Here is a 22,319-nt window from a genome sequence, read left to right on the forward strand (position 1 = left end):
CTTTCCCCCCTTCTCACTTCTGCACCTGACTAGTCTTTAAAAAAAAAAGATAAAAAATCCCATCTTTTTAAAAGAGAAGGAAAGGAGATCAGAAATGTTCTAGTAAGCAAATCATGATACACAAAAATCAATGGTACAGCACCCATTGATTCTAATTCAGTATGGGTAGTAGTGATGTTCTTAGTAAATTTTATTTATTTTTTTAAAATAGGGTTTTGTAAGTTCCTTTATCCCTCAATCCTACTTTTCCCTCAAGGCCTAAAGTTCCTCAAATGCAAACTTTCTAGCGCCGAGGTCTGCGGAAATGCTGTAACCCTTCTCCTGATGTGGGCTCCACTGCAGGGAGGAAACGTGAACAGTTATCGATGGCCACAGGGGAGGTGAGTGTGCAGGCATCTGAGGGCTTAGCCAGACATGCTTACCTTCCTATTTGAGGTACAGGTGAGTTTCACATGTGACCCAAAACAGAGGCCACATCAGATGTGAGAGCAAACCTAGGGGAAAAGAACATAAGACAGAGGTATAAAAAAGGACAAAGAAACCACACTGGTACCCCGCACGGCGACATTTACCTCTGCAGAATATGAACTAGGAAGTGTCAGCATCAAAAATCTCTCCCCATCACACCCGTGCCATCATGGCACTGTGTCACAGTGCAACATTCCTTTAGTTCCTGAAGGAATACATACGTATGTACGTATGTGCGTAGGTACTGATTTTGAGTCATGGACTTGCTAAGTTGCCCAGCATGGTCTTGAATTTCTAGTCCTCTTGCCTCAGCCTCCCCAGTAGCTAGGATTAGACTGTTTGCCACTACACTTAGTTTTAAAGGATTTTCCATTTGCAAGAAGCAACAGCGATGTCATTAACAGCATGGCTATGGTATCAGAAGGCACGATTCAAATCCTTGCACTAACTGGATCTACCCAGGAACCTTATCCAGTCTGTTTAACTTCTCTACCTCAGTCTCGGCACATGCAGCACAAGACCCTTCGCAGAGTAAATGAGTTAACAGGAGAAAAGTGCGTAACCCTGTGTCTGGTGAGCAGCAAGCACTTAGACATTTGCAATTATTTTCCGAAGTATAAATATCCTACAGCTTGAAGTGGAAATGAGAAGATAATTAGAACCTTTTTAGAGTGTCGGCTAAGCCAGGGAAGGTAACACAAACCAGTAATCCAGCCACTCCGGAGGGTAAGGCAGGATTGCAAACTTGAGGTCAGTCTGGACAACTTAGTGAGACCTTAAGAACAAAAACAAAAACAAAACTAAACAGGACTGGGGATATAGTTCAGCAGGAGAGTGCACGGCCCTTGCCTAGCATGCTTGAGGCCCTGGTTCAGTGCTCAGTGCCAGGGGAGAAACTGAAAGTGTCAACCAACCAACTAATCAACCAACCAACCATATGTCCACATAGTGAGCAGAGCTGCGATGAAGGGGTCCTGGCAGAGGGCGGGGCTACTCAGGAATAAGGAAAGGTCCCCCTAAGCAGCGAACTATCAAAACCAAACACCTACCTCTGCAAAACTCCATTTTTTTTTTTTAAAGACAAGACTGTCCTGAGGGGGGTCCTAGTGCACAGGACTTGACTTGGGCTCTGAACTAGGCTGGGGTTTTTTTCCTTTGAGTGTGGGTTCTTGTTGAAAAAAGTCTCACTAAAGGAGATAATAAGCAATGTTGCACAGTTATACATACACTAGCCATTTAACATCCTTGTGAATATACTGAAGATTAATACAAATAATTCAGTAATGAATTATTATGAAAATCTTTATACTATAGTAACACTTGGCTTCATATACATCTTACGTATGATTTTAAATGATCTTATATTTCAGGATCTCCTGCAATTCAGTCTAGTGGGTAAGGAGGGTATCTCATTGTTAGTGACTACAACATGAGACTTTTTCTTTGCGGGATGGAGTGGGGGGAGTGTTCAGAAATGAACACAGGGCCTTTGCACTGAGCTACATTCGCAGCTGTTTTTATTTTTTATTTGTAGACAGGTCTTGCTAAGGTTGGAATCAAACTATGATCCTCTTACCTCAGTTTCCCAAAGTGCTGGAATTACAGATATGTGCTACTACCCCTGGATTACATAAGCCTTTTACAAAACCACCTTATTTACTCAGTGTGGGTAGATGGGAAGCTAAGAGGGCGGAATCTGGTGTCTTTTCTACTAGAATGTCTGCTTAGGTAGCATAACAAAAATATAGGACAGAGTTCAAAAACCTACTGATCCCTGAAACTGTTTTGAGGGGCTGACTCCTGAATTACTTGAAATTGTTATTTCAGTATTTGGGCTGAAAAAAATGACTCTTTTACGGAGGATGCCACAGTTGAAGTTATCTGATTCTATAAACATAGCAAGCACACGGTTTCTGGTGGCAGCCACTTCCTTGGCCTGCATGTAGATAAAGCAGATAAAGATAAGCTTTACCGCTGAGAGTTTACTATCACACGGGAAAGTCCAACTTGGTTTCCTAGTTTTTCCTCTATTCTTCACCTCCCCCCTCCTGTGGAAGGACTGAGCAGCCAAGCTATAAAACTTTAGAGTTATGAGTAAAGCTTTCTTATCTACAAGTGAATAGTCAGGGAGATGAGTCTACCAATGATCAAAGTCACGGTAAGCTTCCTGTTTTAGAAGAAATCTATAATCTCAGCATAAAATAACTTGTGAAATCTACCATATTAGTACAGCCCCTACAGATACCCATTCCTCTACAGGGGTCTTACCATGACCCACAAATCTGTACACCTCTATTTCAAATTTCATTCTTTTCTTTTAGTCAGAACAGAAATCCAAGTAGATTTCTTTCAAAATAACGGTAGTGGTACAAATTAAAATGAGTTAAATATTAGCCAGTTTCTGTGCTTTTATGCTTGCTTTTCTATACTCTGCAATTTCTCAAAAGTTTTCGTTATGACTTTAAGAAGTTATTTTGTTATTTCGTTATGATTTTAAGAAGTTATTTTTCCAAAGAATGTTGGGAACTATTTCCTCCTTAAATAAAGCTCAGGCTTAAAAAATAGATTGTAATTTGAGACTAGCTCAGAAATTGAGTTTGTCTTAGGGTCCTGTGAAATCAGAGTTCTCAAGCCTTCAAAATCAGTTTCCCTTTCACTTTTCACTGAGAACTGAAGGCGTTTGCTTCCTCTGATAAAGGATTTATGATAGAGGGGTAGTTAACCTGGTTGAGGAAATTGTAAAAGGATGCTTTGTTTGCATTATTTAAAATTACATCATACAATTAAGTCATATGAAATGGGAGCTGCATCCATCTGAGCCACTAATTTTGGATAAGTGAAAGCATACGAAATTCTTAATTAAAAGCTTTTTCATCTTAATGGCAGTAGCAAAACATCACCTTGAGGTTTATTTTTAAGGAAGAATAATGGAGCAGAGAGCTGGCCTCTGCAAGGGACAAGGCCATACACGGTTAGGCTAGCGCCTCCTCCTGCAGCCATACACGGTTAGGCTAGCGCCTCCTCCTGCAGCCATACACGGTTAGGCTAGCGCCTCCTCCTGCAGCCTGGTGGGCTGCCCAATGAACCTGCCCAAGGGAAAACCTGTTTACTAATCCTCCATAAAGAAAAGATTTCTACAGCTATAGCACCAATCAGGTAACAACAGACCAATCAGGTGTTTCCTAAAGTTTAGAATTCACTGCGGAAGGCTGGATAAGTAATTACATTCAAAGAAATGTCCAGAGAGCCATCAAGCCTCATTTATTCAGCCCCATTTACTGAGCCGAGTGCTTTGCTAAGCTTGGAGATATCAAAATGAATACAACACAGCTGCTTTACTTCCAGCTCACAGAATACACCGAAACAAAGGGCTGGGGCAGTGTGTTAAGTACTATAATTGAGGTGTGCACAAAGGGCTGGGGGCCAAAGGAAGACGCCATAAATTCTTCCAGGGGTGGGGACAGTGGCAAGAAGGGGTGATGACATTTCCTTGTGGCAAGTGCAAGAGTTTTTCTTTACTATGGTCTAAAAAGACAGGTGGTAGTTTTAAGATTTATGAACCATTGTAATTTTAGGTGCTATTTTGGCCCTATTAGCCAGTTTCACCTATATTTGACACTGACTTTCAGTTACAAAATCCTAGGAGTATACATTTTTAAAAATAAATGTATTATACTATTCTCCATGAAACACACACACAGAGCAGACTGGCAGGAACTACCGGCACGAGTGAAACTTAGATCCCAAATTTGAAACCTCAGTGAATAAAAGCCACTTGACAAAATTCATGTACAATACTTTTTTTAAAAAATAGGATAAAAATGATATGAAAATTTTAAAAAAGAAATAGAAAATTAACACTCCGTGATATACCACATTGTTATCTTGAAAGTAGTTGTTCAGATTGCAAGATGTAGGCATGAAAGAAATTATCAAACCACCAGACAATGAAAACACAACTGTTCTTTTCGATGAACAAAGATTAGTAGTTTACTTGTCTATCTTGTACATATTTACATACACACAGATGTGTGTATATATTCTTACTTTAAATATCACTTTTTTCTTCTGAAGGCAAAACTAAAAGCTTCACCTTATCATAGTATGGCATTTGCCTTTCTCTACATCTATGTTTTTAAAAAGGAGGGTGTTGAATCAACTTCTACTTAAGATCACTTATTATGCATACCATATTCCTACTTATAACATAGTTGTGACAAAACCTCCATTGTTCATTACACACCAGCCCCAAACTTGAGTCATTCTAATGTAAGCATGAGAAACTCCCGTCTCCTTTGGGGTGAATTTCCAAATTCCTCTGTGTTAAATTGAGGTCTAATTTTCCTTGTGCCTGGTTTTCACAAGAAGGTCCATTCCACCCCATGTGCTCCTTTTCAGCTGTCAATAAACACAAGCAGTGAATTCCCCACGGCTTCACAAAGCTAGTTAGGCAGAGCCATTCAGTCCTTCAGGAAAACAGGGCATTGATTTCAGCGAGTTCCCAGGGAGCAGCTGCAACAAAGAGATCAAAGGCCCACCTCTCTCCCCGCCAGAGCTTTCATTAGGCCCAGCCCAGACGAACAGCGACAGGTCTCCTTGAGACTAGAGAGGCCCGGACGACCACCTCATGGTTCAATTCAAACTCATCCATTTCCTACATTCCGGTGACAGTCCAGAATGCTACCCATGACAAACCGGCACAATCGGCCGGCATAATATACTGCTCGCTAGTTCATCCAAGGTCAGAGGGAGAAAACTAGCGTGGAGGGAAGTCCGCTGCTTCTGGGCCTGCTGGGCCTCGATGGCCCCCTGACAGTCCATAAATAACCCTCTCCCTCTCACTCTCCCTTTCTGCCTGTGTCCTGCGCCCCCACGAGTGATGGGCTCACTTAACAAACTGCAGTTTCTTTCATGTCATCGAAGCCGAACTGTTAGGAAACTCTGTTCCCTGTCTAACACTCGCCGAGGCCCCAGGGCCCGGCTGCACGTGCAGGCAGCCCTTTGCATTCACTCCTGAGTGCTGAAGCTCCTCTGCTGCTCCCAGCCAGCACCTGCCAGGTGAAGAGCCAAGCGGCAATGGCTAGAGAAGGCCACAGCACTCCAAGACAGGGTGCGTGAACGCGGTTTGCAAAACAAAATGTAAACTGAGATTAAGGAGATACAAGCTTTTTTTACTGAGCCAGGGGTTCACTCAAGCCCCTGAATGACAGGCTGTGTGTGGATGAGTTGTGCTGTGTGTGTAGGTAAGCAGAGAGGGTTGGCAAGCGGGAATCTGAAAGACATGGACTCATCCCCATTGGTTACCTACAAAGAACAAATGTAATTAAAAGGCTTCTGAACTCGACATCGGATCCAGAACTGCTTCTCTGACGCAGCCTTCATGACAGCCCGTAATAAGATGCATTCGTTTCATTCATTCCATTTCTGCCACTCACTCTGAGCAAACACGGGAATAGATGGGTTAAGTTTTGAAATTCCTAAACTGAAAAGAAAATAAACAGTATTGGAACGAAAGGTATGGAGAACTCATTCCTTGATGCAGAACACGACCTTCCCGCATGCCTACTGAGAAGCTGTGGCCAGGACCTGGGGGACCGTGAGAACCTCCGGAGTCCACTGTTCTCTGTCCACCACCATCCCTCTTTGCCTGACCAAGGTGCTGTTTTGCCGAGTGCCCAACAGCCTTCAGGGAGAAAAAGACTTCCACTTGTTTTCAAGTGTGGACAGAAAAGAAATGGAAAATACAGAACTCTAAAGTGGACAGGAAAGATAGCCTGGGACCAAGGCAATACGGCCGCTAAGTCAGACCCCTAAGGCTGACTCCAGCACTGACTCACTTTGGGCTCTGAGGACATATTTAGCCTCTGTCTTCTATTCTTCCAAAATGCAGAGTGAAATATACGCCAGGAATTTCTTTACAAGGTACTGTGAAATGATCACTCCTCCAAAACCATGTAGTGCCTTGGAGAAGGCCAGTCTTATGAGTCGCAGGCCGCCTGATTCAATAGAGGGCCTCTGAAACTTACAGGTTCCTGTAAGTCACTTTATTCTTTTTTTAAAATTTTTTTTTTCGTCTTTTTCCTTTTCATCGGTACCAGGGATCGAACTCACAACTGCCTGCTTGCAAGGCAGGCGCTTATGCCGCTGAGCTAGATCTCCAGCCCCCAAGTCACTTTATTCTTAAAAATACTCCAAACACTACTTTAAAGAAAGGGTAAAGCAAGTGACCACATACACCCATCAAACCATTTCTGTATCGTTCAGAAGCATTTACAAAGCATTTAGGAAAAGGATCGATTTGCTCTTTTCCATGACCCCAGGGTAGGTAGTTTTTAGTCTATTTTTGAGGAGGAGAAAATAGGCTCAAGACGAGTAAATGAATCTGCCAAAGTCACCAAGTTAACTAGTGGAGTTAAAAATTTCAAATTCAAGTACTCTACCTCTAAGCTACATGCTGTTTATATTACACCTAACTACTCTGTACTGTGACTATAATTAAGCTCTCTTGCTATAACTAAAGTAATAATCATAATCAACTTCATTTTTTTAGTACTAGAGTTGAATCCATGGTCTTTTGCATGTTAGATGAGTGTTCCTCCTCTGAACGATACCCCCATCGCTTTTTATTTTTATTTTGAGACACAGTCTCACTAAGTAGCCCAGGCTGACCTCTAACTTGCAATTTTTCTGCCTCACCTCCCAAGTGCTGGGATTATAGGCATCTGCCACTACACTTCAGTAGCTCAGTTTCCCCATCTGTAAGAGAGGATAACCATACTTTCACAGGGTTTGTAGCAGATGAAATTGGACAACTTGTTTAAAGCAGTCACATCCCTGTTAGCAAACAATAAATGAGCAGTAATGGTAGTGAATACCATCCACACTGAAAAATTAAATCAACATAAAATCTGTTTTTCCTTTTCAGTTAAAAAAATTCCTTTTCAATAAAGATAGAAAATTATAAAACTTAACTTTCAGCCTCTAGGTTACATTTAACCCTCCCCTCCCGCACTTAAATTTAACACTTAAAGCTGGGGTTTTACGGAGATCAAATAATGAACCAAGATCAAACTGTTATATAAGATTTAAAAAGCTACTTTACAAGGTAGAAACACTAATTAAAGTATCTTTTAAAAGAGCTAATCCAGGCAAACACGTTTGTATAAAACAAAGTGTGTGGTTTTTGTGAAGTTCAGCTTCAGCTCTTGAAATCTGGCCATTTCAAGAAGAAATGTATCGATAACAGGAAGAAGTCACAGACTTAGGCATGAAAGGAAAGATGCATGCGGGGTGTTCATGGATGTAGATAATACTTTAGTTTTCAAAAAGAACGAAGGATACATGTGCTATTCCATCTCCTTCTCACATTACCAAGCAGCAACAGATCAGCTTTCCAGCACAAGCAAAGACTGCAGCGGTAAACAGCAAGCTTCATGTTTCACTCTTTTTCTGCACCGCTCCATGGAGGGAGGTAGCAGGTAGATGTGAGAGTACAGGGTGTACAGAAGGCTGTGAGGGGACAGAGACAGACAGGACACCACACCTGGGAAAGCCAGGAAAAGCCTTCAGGAGAAGGTGACATTTACACGCCAACCTCTGCCCAGCACAGATATACCTCTGAATATTCCGAAATGTCCCTCAGCTCAAAATGTTTCTGTGAATTCCAAACTTGTCGTTCAGTGACTTCTTTATCACCTGTTCATTTACAAACTTACGTGGGTCCTACCTTCCCTTTTAAAAACCCAGCTAAGGCACTGATATAAAGAGACCGGGAGCTGAGGGCACTGCTGTGTGACTAACCATCACCATGTGCCTTCTTCATCTGCAGTTGTGATTTTTTTTTAAAAGTTATTATTCATACTTGTAGTATGTTATCTAGTCCACAGTAGTATATGATATATGACATATCATTTTAAGTGTGCATATTAATTTATAGACAATATTGATGAAGATTTTTTCTTTACTGTTATTTAGCTCAAAAAGTTATAGTTGGAAAGAACTCTACAGTATGTTGAAAACAACCAGTCCTCGTGGTGCAGCTCTGTAATCCCAGCACTGTGGGAGGCTGAGCAGGAGATCCAGACTTTGAGCATGACTGGGCAACTTAATAATTAGTAAGACTCTGTCTGGGGAGTGGAGGGAAGACAGCTCAGTGCAAAAGCCCTGGGTCCAATCCCTAGTACTAAAAAAATTACACATTCATATATAAAGAAGAATGAGTCTCACCAAAGAAACTTAGCCTATAGCTGGGAAGGCTAATGACTTTCTCTCATAACAAGAGCTGAGTCACCTTTTGGCCCCACTCCTGACCCTGACTTCTCTAGCAACAGAAGACAAATCTTTCTAGAAAGAAAGCCATTCAGACCTTTAACACCTGTGACAATCCCGTACAATGAGTCATTAAGGTCACTGTTTTCTAGTTAATTTTTATTTGGTTCCAAATGCTTTCTAATTTCCCTTGGGAACTGCAGTAATTTTCAGAGCAGTTTTAGGTTCATAGCAAAGTTGGTCTAAGCATAGAGATTTTCCATTTATTTCATCCTCACATATCTCTAGTCTCCTGCATTACCAATGTCCACCACCAGCTTAGAACATTTGTTATGAATGATGAATTCACACTAACACATCACCACCACCGAGAGTCCACATACATTATGACTCTTCCTGATGCACATTCTATGAGATTGAACAAATTATGATAGGTAACCATCACTGTATCATATGAAGTTTTGCTGCCCTAAAAATCCTGTGGTTCATGTATCTTCCATAAACCAGAGTATTTCATGCTCTCTACCATTTTGCCTTTTCAGAATGTTAGTCCTACAGCCATAACACTATATTATGCAGCTTTTTTTTGACTGCCTTTTTTCCTTTATTAACAGATTCCTGCTGGCTTGAACCATCAGTGACACATACATGACAGTCCCATTGGGTGGCACAAGCTGCTCAGCAGAGAGACATATGAATTTATGGCCCTGTCTTGAACATGTTAATATGCATTTAGATTTCTTCTAGCTATTTACATGGCTTGACAGCTCATCTTGGTGCCAGTTCTTTTCTTTTTTGTCCCATGGGTTATTTGGTGTTTTGTTTTTTGTTCCATGGCTTGCTGTTTTCTCGAAGATATTTTACTATTACTGTAATTTGATCTAAGTAGATATAGGACTATTTATGCTCTCTATTTCTCTTTGAGTGAATTTTGGTGGTATATATGTGGATTTCAAGGTACTAGTCCATTTTGTCTAATGTATCCAATCTGTTGGCAATGACTGTAGTCCTTTATCAATCCTGTAATCAGTGGTGTTAACTACTCTTTCATTCCCAATATTGATAATGTACATTTTTTCTTTGGTTGTCTAACTAGAGGTTTATAATTTTACAGTATTGATCTTTTCAAGGAACTGTCTTTTCATTTTACTGATTTTTCCCATTGCTTTCCTGTTTAAATTTTTTGACTTCTGCTTTAATTTCCACTATTTACTTTTGCTGGGGATTTAGCTCAGTGGCTTAAGTGCCTGATTGGCAAGAGTGAGGTCATGAGTTCGACCCCCAGGACAAAAAAAAAAAAAGTTTAATACTATTTACTTTCTTCTGATTGTTTTAGGTGGAATAGGTGGAATTTGTTCTCCTTTTGCTAATTTCCCAAGGTAGAAACAGATTGGTTTTAGTTCTTCTTATCTACTATATGTATTAAATGTTTATTTTGATGAATTGGTTTTTCTTTTTCAATTAATTTAAAATATTTCCAAAATTTCCTCTGGACTTCTTCTGTGACCCTGTTATTTAATAGCATGCTAATTTCCAAACATTTGAGAATTTTTAGCTTTTTCCTTTATTAACATCTAGCTTAATTCTGCATGTAGTTTGAGAATATATTTTCAATGATCTATATTCTTATAAATTTGTTTAGACGCATGATTCAAAAAATGTCCTCGGGTTATTTGGAAGTATAATGTTCAACTAAAAGATACCTTTTTTTAGATTCCGCTCTGTTCTAATTTAATTCTATTATGGTCAGAGAACACTTTATTCTTTTGAATTCACTGTAATCTACTTGATAAATGCTCTGAGTATACTTGTTAGGTACAGTGTTCTACAAATGTCAATTATGTCAAACTGGTTGAGTGTCTTACTATTCAAGTCCTTTGTATCTCTACTGATTATGTACTTTTTCTTACAGACAAGGTCTTGTTAAGCTACTAAATTGCTCCAACTCAGCTTGAACTTGCAATCCTCTGCCTCAGCCTTCCCAAAATTCGGGATCACAGGTGTGTACCACCACACCTATCTTCACTATCTACTTGATCTGTCGTTTATTGAAAGGTGTTGAAATCTGACCATAATTATAGACTTGCCTAGTTTTCCTTATCTATATTAAAGGTTTTTTTAAAGGTATAAACAATTAAAATCATATCTACTTGATGAATTTACCACTTTATCACTATGAAATAATCCTCTTTATCTCCAGAAATATACTTTGCTATACAATTTCTACTTTGACATGAATATAGCCACTGTAGGATTTCCACAATGGATTCTAACATGGTACATTATTTTCTTTCTTTCAGATTATAACCTTTTTTGCATCTAAATGTATGAAATACATTCTCACAGGTAGCACAAGTCATTTTCTTGAAAGTCTAACCTGACATTCTTTGACTTTTAATTAGTGTATTTAGACTACTTTATTTAATATGATTTCTGAGCTAGGCTTAAATGTAGCATCTTATTTGTTTTTTAATTGTCCCAACTATTCTTTTTTCTTTTATTGCTTCCTTTAGAACTGAATGTATTTTTTGATTTACTTGTATCCCCATATCATAACACTGCTTTGATATTTTAGTGGGTGCTTCAGAGTTTAGAGTTTTATCTTCAATTATCACAGTGTGTCTTCAAGAATATACCACTTCACATATGGCATAAAAACTTTATGATTCGGTGTTTCTATTTTTCCTTTTTTGACTTTTCTGTAATTATTGTTGTACCTTTTACAGATCATGTATCTCATACTATATTATTTCTGTTAAAAAATTAAATTTTGAAAACATGTTAATAAATTGTATATGTTTAGCCCAGTGGTTACCATCTCTGGTGATTTATGCTTTACTTCTGTTTGGTATTATTTTTCCTCTCCCTTCAGGAGCTCCTTTAACATTTTGTTGCACAATGAGTTTATCTATTCTTTTAGATTTTCTACTCTTTTTTTTTTTTTGATACTGAGGATCAAACTCACGACCTCATGCCTTGCTTATGCCACTGAGCTAAATCCCCAGCCCCTAGATTTTCTATTCTTGAAGGACTTCATTTCACCTTGTTTTTTGAATGTATTTTCACAGTTATAATTTTTTTATTTTAAAATGAGCAACAATAATACAGAATTTCAAAACAATATAACAGGAAATTAACAATGGTTAATATATTATGTATTGTTATCTTCAAAGTAGTTGCTCAGATTACAAGATATGGGCATGAAACAATGATCAAACAATGAAAGCACAAACCATTCTTTTTGATAAACTAACAGAGATTAGTAGTATAACTATCCATCTTGTGTGTATCTAATATATGTAGTCTTTTCCCTTTCTGTTTTCTTTTCCCTCATTCTAATTCTTTCCTATTGAGTAGTTTCTTCTCCTTTCACTTTCACAGTATCTACTGTGCATTTTGGATCCTGCCGTGTCAGTCTTTTACACTAGGGAGACAACATGATGTTTACACATGTAGGTTGATTTATTTTGTTTATGAGTATCATCTCAAATTGCATCCATTTACCTATAAAAGCCATTCCATCCAATAAAAAGCCATGTTCCATCCAACAGCTATTCCCCTTCTGGGTGTTTTCCCAGAAGAACTGGAAACATCATACCACAGCAATATATGCACACCCATGTCCACAGCAGCACAATTTGTAATAGCCAACTCTTGGAAACCAAATGTCAATCAACCACGGAATTAATAAAAAGGATGTGGTATTTTTACACAGCTATCAATTTCTAAGCTGACAGTTTTAGTTGTAGTACTTTAAAGATGTCGCTGCACTGTCTTCTGGATTACATTGTCTTTGAGGAGAAGTCTGCTGTCATTCTTGTCCTTCTTCCTCTTGTGTACTGTCTTTTTACTCTATTTAAAGCCCTTTTTTAATATAGGTTTTAAACTGCTGGATTACAGTGGACTTTGGTGTAGTTTTCTTCTGTATTTGACATTCACTGAGGTTCTTAGATTTGTGGGCTTATCATTTTCATCAGATTTTGGCAGGTTTTCAACCATCATTTTCTTAAATACTCTTTCTGTCCCGCCCCTTCCACTGGAGATGCCAAACATACATGTATTCACCCATCTGAGGTTGTCTCACAGTTCACTGATACCGTTTTCATTTTTTTCACTTTTTCCCGTTTCATTTTGAATAACTTCTATTTTTATGCCTTCAAATTCATAAAATCTTTGATCTGTGATGTCTAGCCTGTGATAATTCCTACCCAAAGTGTCTTATCTTATATGTTTATATCATCTCTAGAAGCATAGAAGTTCTAATTAGGTATTTCTCTATCCTTCTTTAAAAAGTTTATGCATTCCTTTAACATATTGAAGATATGGAAAATAGTTATATCAACAATTTCAGTATCCTTACTAAATTTACTCATTGAATTTTTATTAAATAATTCAAAAAACCTGTTTAAATTTATGTTAGTATCTTCACTTATTAAATCTGCCATTTCTCTGTTGATTGACTTTTCATTACTGAATTTGCTTCTTTATAAGCCTAGCCAATTTTGATCAATGGCATTGTATATTTTGAAAATTTCATATTTCTTAAATATCCTTGAGCTTGGTTCTTAGATGCTATTAGAAACAAGTTTATTCTTTTAACCAAAAGCCTGCAACTGACTAAATCTGGTCCACTGCCCATCTCTATAAATAAAACTGTAGCACAACATAGCCATCCACATTCATTTACATACTGTCCATGGCTGATTTCACACTACCGTGGCAGAACTGAGTAATTATAATAGTGACCACATGGCCTGCAAAACCATTTTCCATCTGGCCTTCACACATGCAAAAATAAAAAGTTTTGATTCCTCTTTAATGGCTTACTTTTAGGCAGGACCAGAGCTGCCTGTATTCTGGGGCTAAGTTCCCAATATAGAGGCTTCGTTGTTCTGAGTACTCCATCTAATGTCTCTTACATTACCAAGTTTTTCTACTCTTTGAATGGGAGACACATTCTTCTCAGCCCTGCGTGTGAGTTACTTTTTCTTCCCAGTGGATGTTTTCTCAGCCTTGGGTGGTTACCTTATATGTATGCATTAATCATCACTCAGCTGAAAACTCTAAGGAAGTCCTACTAGAACCCGCTGTTGGTGCAACTCTCTCTTCTCTGTAACTCTGGCCTTCAAATTTTCACTGCCTCAACCTTCCTGAACTGCTAACTCTACCACCTCAACTCAGAATCACCAGGTTGTATGAAGCTCCTTTTCTTGCACTGCAGTCTGGGCCAAATCATTTATTTTAATTCTCTCTGCATTCACTGTCTTTTGCCACTTGCTCAGTGTCTGAACACTTTTTCCCCAGTTCAGGCAGGAGAATAAATCCAGTTCTCTTATTGGAAGTAGAAGCCTCCTCAGTAGAGGTCCTGATCTCTCATATTTGCATGAATGTTTTATATATAAGAAGGTGCTCTAGCTTGAGTCATTTTCCATCAAAAGAAAAGCATATTAGGAAAAGTCAGTAGCTACTAAATCCTTCCCCTCTTCTAGCCTTCCCTTTCTGTGCAGTGTATATTGGGAAATGGGAGCCAAACTGTAATGAGTTTTATTTAACATTTGTTTTACATACACACAGTATTTACTGAGGATCTATTTGACTGGCAATCATCTAGGAGTTGGGATCCACCAGTGTGAACAAAATACACAAAAATTCCTACCATTGAAGAGCTTCACTTTGAGTGAAAGGGACACACACAAAAAATATGATATCAGATGGTGAAAAATGAAGGGATAGGAAAATGGTGCCAATTTAAAATATGCTGGCCTGGGAAGCCTGCGAGCAAAAAATGATAATTTAAGGAAGAAGTAAAAACTCAGGGAAGATCTGAAGCAGGTAAAGCAATCACTCGTGGTTACTTGTGGGAATAGTAACTGCAAAATGTGAAGCAGGGGTAAGAAACTGTGTGTGTCTCAGGGAGTAAGCGAAGGGAGCAGCAAGAGGTTAGGCCAGAGGCAACAGTGCCCGTATCACCCAGGTGCTGCTAAATGAGACAGGAGCCAGCCCTAGAAACACTGGAGCAGGAGAGACACATGAGCAGACCTACAGCAGACTTTTAAATAATTTATCTGGCTGTTTGGAAAATGAGTTAGAGGAGACAAAGTATAAAAGGACGGAGACCAGTTAGAAGGGATTATGGTAAGTGGATGTCGACGGCAGGTAGCAGGACCGTAGCAGAGGAGTGGGGGTATCTGCGAGGTGGGCTTGACAGCATCTCCTGACAGCCGGCTCTGCAGAAAGTGGGATCAGGCAGAGATGAGAACGGTGACAGGGCCTCTCGCCTGCGCAACTAGAAGATTAGCTTCCATTTACTAAGAGGAAGAAGACCAGGGAAGAAGGCAGCATGGTTGGAAGTAAAGGAGACTTTGAAGCCCAGGTGAAGGCTTGGTAGGTTTGAGGATCAGAGTCAGCAGCTGGATGTTTGAATCTGGAATCCAGAGAAGTTCACACTGGGGATGAGCAGTGTCCAGTGCATATGTGTATTTAAATTCAGAAAAATGAATGAGATTAGCTGGGGGTGAACCCAGACAGAAGAAATATCCATAGTGTATACGCCGAGACAGCCAACATTTGGAAGTCAGGGAGCAGAGCGCTCCTGCAGAAGAGGAGGTATTACAAAGAGAGACAAAACAGAGTGATCCTGCCTTGCCACAGGAAGGCAGCTGGAAAGTGCAATGACTCTGAAGACAAGGGAAGAAAGTGCTTCACAGAGAGGCATGATCATTTGTGTCAGGGTTATGGATTGGTCAAAGTAAGAATTAGCTGACAGACTTGCATTATGGAGGTCACTGGTGATGCTTTGAGAGTTCCGATGGAACAATGGGAACCAAAGCCTGATTTAAATGACATAATGAGCCAAGTGTGATGGTGCAGGCCTACATTCTAGGAGGCTGAGGCAGGAGAACTAAAAGTGCCAGGCAACTTAGCAAAACCTTGTCTCAAAATGAAAAAAAGTTGCAAAGAACTGGGATGCACCTCTGTGAAGGTCCTGATTCCAACACAGTACATAAAAATGGGGTGGGGGAGACAAAATGGGAATAAAGATTGAGAAATTGTGTAAACAAAAGTAGAGAAAGTAAATAGAGTGGCAGCTAGAGAGGAATGGGTGTTAATTTTCGAAGTAAAATGGAGAAGAGACAACTATTAGAGCACTATCCCTGAATAAACAGAAGAGGATGGATCATCAGAGGGAGAAATCGAGAAGAGGACTTGGAAATTTATGTAAAGAGTTTTAAATAGTTCTTTAGGAATTCACTGTCCAAATTACCAGAAAACATTAGGAGCCCACTTAAAGTTATCGGTCAAAGTCAGGCCAGTGAGCGTGGCTGGCTGCTTTTCTCCAGCTTGGTTCCACTTGAGAGCTGCAGCACGGACCAGGTAGATGGAGGCACCGGGACCCTTCCAGCAAATTACACAAACCAAGAGGGAAGGACGAGCAAGGAGAGTGTGTGGCTGATTTTAACATTAGGGTCGGCTACTTATGCCGAGTTAGTTGGGAAGGACGTGAGATACAAGGGAAGCATGGCGCACTGTACGTGGAGGATGCCTAGGTGGAGTTAAAGATGTGCTTGAGTTGGGGAGAATGGAGTTTCGGGGCTCAAGGAGGGAAAGCAGCTATTATTAGTGACTTAGGTCCACAGTATACCCATGGGAGGAAATGGCAGAAATAGTTCGGAGGTCAAGCTCACTGAAGGAGAGGTAGTCAAGGAACCCAGAAGCCGACATACTGGAAGGATTCTACATAACCTTAAAATCACCAACAACTGGGATACACTGGCCTTGAAGAGAATGATGCTGACCCAGGAACTGAATAATCAAGGATAAAGCAAGGAATAATATGACAAGGAAAAATATACCATGTATTTTTCTTTTTAGATTTTAAATTTTTATGTTGTTTTAAAACTATATTTATCATAATTATTTAGATATGGCTTTGTCAGCTGATCAATGACTCTTTTATACTACAACTTCCTCTATTCTCCCGAAATGTCATTCATTTTTGCTCTCACTGGGAAAAAAGTACAACTGATCCTGTCAACTATACCAGTTGCCTAAATTTTAAAACAGTATTTCCTCCCAAATGTTTTCCGGAGCACCAGTCCTATGATGTATTTCATGACATGGGTCACATGGTCAAATGTTTGAGGAACACCACAAACCAAAACCACTTTTAGAAAAATCAGTGGTCGGAAATAAACTAGTTTAATTTTAACTCAGTTTTCCCCCTAGTATAATGACCACAGTGTCATTTCCCATAAAATATCAATTAACAGCCCAAGGAATGAACATTCAAAGGCATGAACTTTGGGAAAGACCACAGTACAGATGTGTCTCTTTGGCAGTATTATGATTGTGTCTGGATGTCCCCTTGAAGCCTCATGTACTTTTAGATGGGGCTTTTTCAGAAGTGGCTGAACCTAGAGTGTGTGACTGATTCATAATGCAATGCTAAAATTAAGGGTGCTAGAATTAGGGTGAGTGATTGCTATCAGCATCACTGATTAGATTGGCACCGCCCTAATCTCAGCAGTCTGGATAAGATACAAGGGGCAAAAAGAAACTTGTTTCTCTTTTGCTCTTGTTGCTTTTCCTGTCTTTGACACCATAAACAGTTGCCCCTCTAACATATGCCACCCTGCCTCAAAGCCAGCTGATTACAAACTGAAACTGCCACAGAAAAAAATTTAAAAAAATAAAAAATAACTAAAAAAAAAAAAAAAAAAGAAGAAGAAGAAGAAAAAAAAACCTCCACAAACTGTAAACTAAATAAACTTTGCTCCTCAAACTTTCAATCTTGGGTATCTTGTGTCAGCAATAAGAAAAGTAACCAAGACAAGCAGCTTAAAATAGAAAATAGAACAGAACTTGCTAGAACAATAATCAAGGTATATACTGAGTAACTGTCAGAGAATGCAAGCCTTTATTACATTACTTTATAACAGTAGTCCCTTGTATTTTTAAGATGATGAAAAATAGCCATCTTCAAACAGTGAAAGGTGTCTTCTAAATTGGTATAGCATATTTCAATCCCTGTGCATCTGTTATGGTTTGTATTTAGATGTCCCCTCAAAATCTTATGCTTTCATAGATGGGACTTTTCAGAGGGGGCTGGATCCAGGGTGTATGCTGCTGGAATCAAGGACGTGAGGTGGGGTTGATTTTTAGTGCAATGCCCTCCTGTAGGTGTGATACCCACCCCAAGGGTAGGTAGCTCTGATAAAACAGAAGGACAGAAAGAGTGTCACTTGCTGTTTGCTTCCTTAGTACTTTGCTGTCTTCCTGCCTTCTCCCCACCATCAACTGTTTCTCCTCTATGATGCCCGCAGCCCTTGGAGTCTGCCATGCCACCCTGCCTTGGAGCCATCCAACTATGAACTGAAACCTCTACACACTGTGAACTACAGTAAACCTTTGATCTTTTAATTTTGGGTGTTGGATATTTTGTCTCAGCAAGGAAGAAAGTGACTAAGTCAGTATCAAAATCAAAGATGCCACAAAGATGACTTGGATGAAGACTGTGATAGCCAACAGATTGGAAGCATATAAAACCTGACTTCTGCAGGTGGCCCTCGGGTCCCACCTAGTATAACCCCAGAATGAAGTCCTCAGGAAACACATACTGCTAAGCATGGTAGTATACACCTCTAATCCAGAGTTTGAGAGGCTGTGGCAGGAGGATCATGGAGTTTGAGGCCAGCCTGGGTTCTGTGAGCTCAAGGTCAGCCTGAACTACACAGCAAGACCCTGTTCCCCAAAAACAAAAATGAAAAGAAATAGATATTCCTGGCCCAACTTGGGTAGATCAAACTTTTTCAAAATAATTATTACCTACTAGCATCAGAAAAATGAAACAGATCTTAACATAAAATATATGAGGAAAACAATAAAGTTTTATTCCTCCTGTTGCTCCAGGACACCCCCACCAAAATGTACTCTAAGACAAAGTGCTAGGAAGAAGGATAAAAAATAGAAATATCAACTTACAAAGGCCAAAGGTACTGTGCATGAATCGGGCAGAGATGATCTGAAAACAAACAAAAATCATTAGTTTTATACGGTAGTTGCGTTGATCTGTTAATTACAATTTTAAGATTGGTGGAGATTCACACAGTTTTAAGAAAACTTTCATTCACTTCCCACAAGCTACAATGTAAGCAGTATATTAACACAGCTCACAGACCTTTTGAGATCACCCAGCTTATCCATGTATATTTCGTTCTATATGATTTTTACCGCACCTAGAAGCTTCCATTTCCACCACCACAGTCAAGATGCCGAACAGTTACATGGCCATGAGGGTCACTGGTGCTTCTCTAACCATGTGACCAGACCCTCACCACCACCCTCTTGAGTCCTGAACTCACGAGCTCTATCTTTAATATTAAAAACAGTAATGTGCATTTATTTGTATTTTACTCATAACCCATAAGGGACTATATTGACCTATGTATCAAATTATGAAAAAAGAATTTTGCTTTGCTACACCAAAGACTCTACCTTAGGTTGAGGAACAAATTTTTCTAAAACAGAAATTTCTTCTCATTGTTATGATAGCTTTGACCATACTCTCAACAATCAAAACGTGAAAGGTAAGACAGCTAGATGTGCTATCTAAATTCACACTCTGTATTTTCAATATTTCTGCAGCAAGAAATCTGCCAGTGCTTACTGTGGCTCAACCAAGGTATTTGATATACATTAAATCCTCATAGCCCTCCGATATGTACAGACGTATCATCTTTGCTTGGCCCAGGGAAAAACAAAATCACTGAGGTGTTTAACAAGTTACTTAGTAGCACAACTAGCAAAGAGCAGATTTCAGCATCTGGGACCAGATTTTTAGTATCGAGAAGAATCTGTACCTCAAGAAACCAATGAAAATGAAATCAAACTATTTTGTGTTATTACCACAAATCAACCTCATTTTAATATACAGAACTGAATAAGGAAAATGCCTAAAACAATGATTAGTAAAATGGAAAAAGTGCTTTATTCCAACATGAAATGATAGAAAATCATCAAAAACAAGGGGCAGAACATGCCAGCAGCACTGTGATAAAGCAACAGATAGCTCGCCAGCCTTGCATTGCTAGGATTCAATATACACTGCAGATCGTCAGGCAGCAGTTTATACAGGGCTGCGAGTACTCTTGAAAAAATATATTCAATTGGGCAAAGATTACAATAGGAAAATTGGAATTTTCAGCCACAGATAAAAAGCTGCACAAAATTAGGCTCCTTAGCCACTAGTCATCTGAAGGTCCGGAGATAATGTCCAGATAATAACAGCAGGCATCTATTGTGGAGAATATTCAGGGGGCCTATTAGCTTAATGATATAGCATTATTACTGAGGATTAGTAGATATTCTTTCTGTGAAACCACATAACGCATTTAGGATTAGCTGTGGCATTTCTACCCATCATTCAACAATGCTCAAAAGGTCCCCATGCGGTGAGCCATTGCTATGCCACTCCCATATGCTGCTAGGCTTTCTTCCCTGTGCTGATTTCACAGACATCTGGATGATCTAAGGCCAGCAGGTAGCCAGGGCGGAGAACACATTATTGGCATTGTTTGGTGTCCATATAACAGAGTCACACACAGAAAAGAGGGAAATGCAGCTCTGAAGCTCCTCTTCTGCATGAAGCCACATACTACGCATCATTCCTGATTCTAAGGGATGAAATCGAACTCATTATCTCATTAACATGTAAATGGATCAAAACTTTAAAATGCTTGCATGTTATGCAGTTTCTCAAACCACAACAGTGTTGACTTACGGTAACTACACTGTCCTCCCTCTTAGTTACCCAGAACTCACACTTTCTCAAGGATGAGAAAGTAGAGGGTGAAAGTGAAGGTGTCCACTTCTGCCTTTTAGACCACACCCCATGGCACCTGCTCGCTGGCCCTCACCAAGAGGCCAGACATTGAGGCTGGGCCATGAGGGAGGCCCTGGGGGACACTGAATACAGCACCCCTTTCAGTGATTCCAAAAGTGCAAGTTTTTGTAAGCACCATAATTTCAGGAATAACCCTGTCTTCTTGAGCAAGTATAAGGCAAGTGGCAAATCATTTTTTTCTTAAGGTTCTAGCTCCACAAAATGGGACAAAATAAGTTTCAAAGTTCTAAGAGAAGAAAAACTGGAATTCATTCATCGGTCACATTTATGGCCAATTCTTTTTGCAGGGAGACACATAGGACTTCGTTTTTAATTTAACATGGTTTGTTTTTCTTATCGCTCTTCCTAAAAGTGCACTCTTTATTTAGAATAATCTTTCTCCACACACAGAACATCAAAACTCACAGATTCTTTTCCCATTCCCAGAAGCATTCCTGCACGAAGCCTTGGTAAGCAATGCTGACTACCCTTGAAGTCTACCTCCTTGTTATTCTATTGCTAGGCAGTCATCCAGTGACAACACGGTGTCAATTAGTCCTTGTGTGGCTCTTCACTTTAAAGTGCTACAAAGTTAATCGAATTTTTCAGGGTTTTTTTTGTTTGTATGTCCCCTCAGCTACAATGTCTCTGCTTTCTGTTTTATTTTTCTTTTTTTCTGGGGCAAGGGATTGAATCCAGGGCTGCCTACATGCTAGCCATGTATTCTACCATGAAGCTAACTGCCCAGCCTTTTTTAAATTTTTATTTTGGGATACAGTATCACTGTAAGCTTTCCAACTGACAATCCTCCTGCCTCAGCCTCCTGCTCAGTTGGGAGGACACGCATGTGCCATCATGCCCAGCCCACTGTTTGTCCTAAACTGTTAAACTCTTAGAGGACAGGTGCCATATCTATGAAACTAAATTGACAAAGGCCAGCCGGCCTTGCACAAACATCCCACAAGGGCCTTTGGTAGTGATGATCACAATCACCCTAACGATAATGGCAGGTTCACTCCACTTAACCAAAAGTTCTGGTTTCTGTCAACCTGGCCCCTTCACTGAGAAGCAGGACTCAGTGTCAGAGGCTCCTGTGGACACTTTCTTTTGACTTCCATTATCTGCCCGGTAGATAAAGAGTCCTTAAAGACTTCTCAGACTCTAGGACATAAAAAACTGACCACACCCACCTTAGCAATTTCAGGTCACGATAATGAAGGACTGCAGAGGGGGTGACAGACAAGGGTTATTTCTCACAGCTCTGGAGGCTGGGAGAGGGCCCTCAGTACTCTGATGAGGAACCTCTCTGGGGTGGCAGACTGCAGGTGTCCATGTGTTCTCATGGCCTCTTCCAACAAGGGCACTCATGAGGGCTCCACCCTCGGACTGACTGCTTCTCAAATGTCCACTTCAGAACATCAAGACCAGTGTTTCAACATATTACTTCGGAGGAGTCCCAAACACTCACAGGTGTCTGCCAGGTCACAGTCAGAGGTCAGCTGAGCTACCAAAGGTGCACTGGACCCAAACATTCAGCCCTCTGTGACGACGGCCTTATGTACACATGAAGGAGCTTTCGGCGGTGCTGACACACCCCCTGCACAATTTCACATCAAAAGTACCACGTGAAGACGGTCAGCTCAGAGCCATCCTCCACCCTCATACACAGGCCCTGTCTCCTTTACCTCAAGCTGCACTGCGA

At 40.0% G+C, this 22,319-nt stretch overlaps 1 protein-coding gene across 7 annotated transcripts in view; it reads right to left on the minus strand.

The window, feature by feature from the left end:
- The window catches only part of Plagl1 (PLAG1 like zinc finger 1), a 104,333-nt gene that overhangs the window by 27,054 nt on the left and 54,960 nt on the right, over positions 1 to 22,319 (minus strand). For 5 of the 7 annotated variants that reach the window (XM_063233418.1, XM_063233421.1, XM_063233417.1 and 2 more), the window contains exons 2-3: positions 18,718 to 18,757; positions 423 to 494 (exon numbers count right to left, since the gene is read on the minus strand). The gene's annotated coding sequence lies outside the window, so the exon portion shown is untranslated. The remainder of the gene's footprint in view (positions 1 to 422; positions 495 to 18,717; positions 18,758 to 22,319) is intronic. The other 2 variants (XM_063233423.1, XM_063233422.1) reach the window with 1 other exon arrangement.

The sequence above is a fragment of the Cavia porcellus genome, unplaced genomic scaffold, assembly GCF_034190915.1.
Source record: "Cavia porcellus strain 051 isolate PalLab524CR breed Dunkin Hartley unplaced genomic scaffold, mCavPor4.1 scaffold_22, whole genome shotgun sequence".
NCBI lineage: Eukaryota > Metazoa > Chordata > Mammalia > Rodentia > Caviidae > Cavia > Cavia porcellus.